This window comes from Schistocerca americana, unplaced genomic scaffold (genome assembly GCF_021461395.2).
Source record: "Schistocerca americana isolate TAMUIC-IGC-003095 unplaced genomic scaffold, iqSchAmer2.1 HiC_scaffold_593, whole genome shotgun sequence".
Classification (NCBI taxonomy): domain Eukaryota; kingdom Metazoa; phylum Arthropoda; class Insecta; order Orthoptera; family Acrididae; genus Schistocerca; species Schistocerca americana.
The window spans coordinates 30001-35000 of record NW_025726339.1 but is presented as its reverse complement, the minus strand read 5'-3'; the positions used below and the strand labels follow the sequence as shown (position 1 = coordinate 35000).

Genomic DNA, 5000 nt, shown 5'->3' with positions numbered 1-5000 from the left:
ATCACAATACTGCCTCCTCTCACAGCACACAAACAATGGCAGGAATGAAAGACACAGGTCTGCCACAAGCATGGAATGAGAGCGCCGCCTGTCATGAGCCAAAGGTGCATCCTGACGTGGCAAATCAGATGATGCCGCAGGCATCCACTTACTATAATCACAATCAACAAACCGGCCGCCCCGCCCCGCCCCCCATTAAACCTTTCCTTACAACAATGTGTACCTTAACCTAACCTATATCGTACCGTAACCTAACCTATATCGTACCGTAACCTAACCTATGTCGTACCGTAACCTAACCTATGTCGTACCGTAACCTAACCTATGTCGTACCGTAACCTAACCTATGTCGTACCGTAACCTAACCTATGTCGTACCGTAACCTAACCTATGTCGTACCGTAACCTAACCTATGTCGTACCGTAACCTAACCTATGTCGTACCGTAACCTAACCTATGTCGTACCGTAACCTAACCTATGTCGTACCGTAACCTAACCTATGTCGTACCGTAACCTAACCTATGTCGTACCGTAACCTAACCTATGTCGTACCGTAACCTAACCTATGTCGTACCGTAACCTAACCTATGTCGTACCTTAACCTAACCTATGTCGTACCTTAACCTACCCTATGTCGTACCTTAACCTAACCTATGTCGTACCTTAACCTAACCTATGTCGTACCTTAACCTAACCTATGTCGTACCTTAACCTAACCTATGTCGTACCTTAACCTAACCTATGTCGTACCTTAACCTAACCTATGTCGTACCTTAACCTAACCTATGTCGTACCTTAACCTAACCTATGTCGTACCTTAACCTAACCTATGTCGTACCTTAACCTAACCTATGTCGTACCTTAACCTAACCTATGTCGTACCTTAACCTAACCTATGTCGTACCTTAACCTAACCTATGTCGTACCTTAACCTAACCTATGTCGTACCTTAACCTAACCTATGTCGTACCTTAACCTAACCTATGTCGTACCTTAACCTAACCTATGTCGTACCTTAACCTAACCTATGTCGTACCTTAACCTAACCTATGTCGTACCTTAACCTAACCTATGTCGTACCTTAACCTAACCTATGTCGTACCTTAACCTAACCTATGTCGTACCTTAACCTAACCTATGTCGTACCTTAACCTAACCTATGTCGTACCTTAACCTAACCTATGTCGTACCTTAACCTAACCTATGTCGTACCTTAACCTAACCTATGTCGTACCTTAACCTAACCTATGTCGTACCTTAACCTAACCTATGTCGTACCTTAACCTAACCTATGTCGTACCTTAACCTAACCTATGTCGTACCTTAACCTAACCTATGTCGTACCTTAACCTAACCTATGTCGTACCTTAACCTAACCTATGTCGTACCTTAACCTAACCTATGTCGTACCTTAACCTAACCTATGTCGTACCTTAACCTAACCTATGTCGTACCTTAACCTAACCTGTATTGCGCCTTAACCTAACCTGTATTGCGCCTTAACGTAACCTGTATTGCGCCTTAACGTAACCTGTATTGCGCCTTAACGTAACCTGTATTGCGCCTTAACGTAACCTGTATTGCGCCTTAACGTAACCTGTATTGCGCCTTAACGTAACCTGTATTGCGCCTTAACGTAACCTGTATTGCGCCTTAACGTAACCTGTATTGCGCCTTAACGTAACCTGTATTGCGCCTTAACGTAACCTGTATTGCGCCTTAACGTAACCTGTATTGCGCCTTAACGTAACCTGTATTGCGCCTTAACGTAACCTGTATTGCGCCTTAACGTAACCTGTATTGCGCCTTAACGTAACCTGTATTGCGCCTTAACGTAACCTGTATTGCGCCTTAACGTAACCTGTATTGCGCCTTAACGTAACCTGTATTGCGCCTTAACGTAACCTGTATTGCGCCTTAACGTAACCTGTATTGCGCCTTAACGTAACCTGTATTGCGCCTTAACGTAACCTGTATTGCGCCTTAACGTAACCTGTATTGCGCCTTAACGTAACCTGTATTGCGCCTTAACGTAACCTGTATTGCGCCTTAACGTAACCTGTATTGCGCCTTAACGTAACCTGCATTGCGCCTTAACGTAACCTGCATTGCGCCTTAACGTAACCTGTATTGCGCCTTAACGTAACCTGCATTGCGCCTTAACGTAACCTGCATTGCGCCTTAACGTAACCTGTATTGCGCCTTAACGTAACCTGTATTGCGCCTTAACGTAACCTGTATTGCGCCTTAACGTAACCTGTATTGCGCCTTAACGTAACCTGTATTGCGCCTTAACGTAACCTGTATTGCGCCTTAACGTAACCTGTATTGCGCCTTAACGTAACCTGTATTGCGCCTTAACGTAACCGATATTGCGCCTTAACGTAACCTATATTGCGCCGTAACGTAACCTATATTGCGCCGTAACGTAACCCACATTGCCCCTTAACGTAACCTATATTGCGCCGTAACGTAACCTATATTGCGCCGTAACGTAACCCACATTGCCCCTTAACGTAACCCACATTGCCCCTTAACGTAACCCACATTGCCCCTTAACGTAACCCAACACACGTTGGGCCTTAACCCAACACACGTTGGGCCTTAACCCAACACACGTTGGGCCGTAACCCAACACACGTTGGGCCTTAACCCAACACACGTTGGGCCTTAACCCAACACACGTTGGGCCTTAACCCAACACACGTTGGGCCTTAACCTGCTCTGTAATTGTCATACGACGCGTTAAATTAGTGTAGTGTTGCCTAACTGCAACCCCCGCAATATAGTTTGCTACTCGCACTGCCCGGTCCCCAGTGTATCGCTTCATGTTAAACACCTTGCAGCTATACACTGTAATGTGGATGGCAGCAGGACGTACATGCTCAATGCCCTTTGCAGTTGTTCATTGGCATTTGCAGTTGTTCATTGGCATTCGCATGGCGAAGCACTTAGCCTACGCTGTGGTACGGCCTGTGTCAACTGTCCGCTGATGTTGTACGTCCAAATCACACACTGTACTGCACATTGGTCCTCATGTACTGAATGATACATCGTGGTACATGTGACCGTACAACGACTGCGCCAACAACGGCGAACCATGCGGTCCAAATGTTGTGCACTCAGCTACGTGTCGTCTCCCTATAAGAGCTGGATTGCAGTGTGGTATGCCCTGGATGGCGATCAGCATGAGCCGTCTGTTGATGTAGTGGCGCGTGTTGTCAGACGTAGTCGTCTCTTCTCACACACCGTGATAGCACGGTGCACTGCGTTCCACATCTGCGACATGCGACAGAGGCCGGTTGACAGTCGTTCGCGCAATGGACATCGCATACGTACGGGGGCCACCTTCCACGTGTTCGCTAAGCGTGGACATGTTGTTGCGTGTATGTGGGCAGACAGTGTGTCGTGACACCTGACACAGGCATGCAACAATCGTTGAATTTGCAAATGGCGATGGACGCCTACGTTTGCTGGTGACGTTACGCAAATGAACAACTGGTAAACCGTTGTGGTGCGGTTGTTCTCGCTAGGGGTGAATCAGTGATGGCGACGATCGGTTGAGCTACCAACCGGTTGTTGCAGCGATACCCACCATGCCCACGAACGTGAATGGCATGTGGGTGTGAAGCGATACGCGGCGGTGGCTGGGTGGGACCGTCCCCGGCCGGTGAGGGGGGGCCTCCCGGCGTGTTGGCCGTGCGGTGCGTGGGCGCACGCGCTACAGCCGGCTGGTGGGGGCGGCCAGTGGCAGGCGCGCCGGCCGACGGAGGCGGCAGGCGGCGCAGCTGCGCGCCGGCGCACCCTGCACGCGGCGCCGTGCGGCCAAAGTAGGTCCTCGCGGGCCCGGTGCGAAGCGCGGTGGACATCTGCAGTGTGCTGGTCCGATTGAGGACTGTGTGCGCTGAGGATGCGCCGCCGCCCGGCGCTCGGCGCCGCGACGCCGTCTGCTGCTCGGTCGCCTCTGCGGTTCTCGCAGGTGGTTTGTATCGCAGCTGTGCGGACGTGTTGGCGCGTGCGCTGTGCTGGGAGAGTTCGCTTCGGCACCCAAGTGGGGCTTTTGTCCTTCTGTGGCGCTGGCGTTGGAGCTGCCGGTCACCGTAGGTGGCGCGTGTTGTCTCCCGCCGGCAATGCCACGACAGCACGCTCCCGGGCCTCTGTCGGCAGCGGCAAGCTCAGTTGGGAGCACGGGTGGTCGCACCTAAAGCGTCTACTCGCCAAACTCCGGGCGATTGCGCCTCTCTCGAACCCGACCAAGTACTTAGGACGGCGCTGCGCGCCGCCGGGACCTGAGAGGGTTTCGAGGTGTATGGTGCAGGGGAGCTCAGCCTCCTCCTGTTTGCAGAATAATTGAGCGGACGCTTGCGTGTTCGCGCGGGCCCCCGGGACACACTCCCGGGCGGCCGGCTGCTCAGCTCTAGTTGACGCAGCTCCCTGGTTGATCCTGCCAGTAGTCATATGCTTGTCTCAAAGATTAAGCCATGCATGTCTCAGTACAAGCCGCATTAAGGTGAAACCGCGAATGGCTCATTAAATCAGTTATGGTTCCTTAGATCGTACCCACGTTACTTGGATAACTGTGGTAATTCTAGAGCTAATACATGCAAACAGAGTCCCGACCAGAGATGGAAGGGACGCTTTTATTAGATCAAAACCAATCGGTCGGCTCGTCCGGTCCGTTTGCCTTGGTGACTCTGAATAACTTTGGGCTGATCGCACGGTCCTCGTACCGGCGACGCATCTTTCAAATGTCTGCCTTATCAACTGTCGATGGTAGGTTCTGCGCCTACCATGGTTGTAACGGGTAACGGGGAATCAGGGTTCGATTCCGGAGAGGGAGCCTGAGAAACGGCTACCACATCCAAGGAAGGCAGCAGGCGCGCAAATTACCCACTCCCGGCACGGGGAGGTAGTGACGAAAAATAACGATACGGGACTCATCCGAGGCCCCGTAATCGGAATGAGTACACTTTAAATCCTTTAACGAGTATCTATTGGA

The 5000-nt window shown here is 51.0% G+C and overlaps 1 non-coding gene across 1 annotated transcript in view; it reads left to right on the top strand.

The window, feature by feature from the left end:
- Positions 1-4432: 4432 nt before the first annotated feature.
- LOC124587236 overlaps positions 4433-5000 on the top strand; it is a 1910-nt gene continuing 1342 nt past the window's right edge. Inside the window, exon 1 of the ribosomal RNA XR_006975363.1 lies at positions 4433-5000. This exon is cut by the window's right edge and continues 1342 nt beyond it. This is a non-coding gene — a ribosomal RNA (small subunit ribosomal RNA).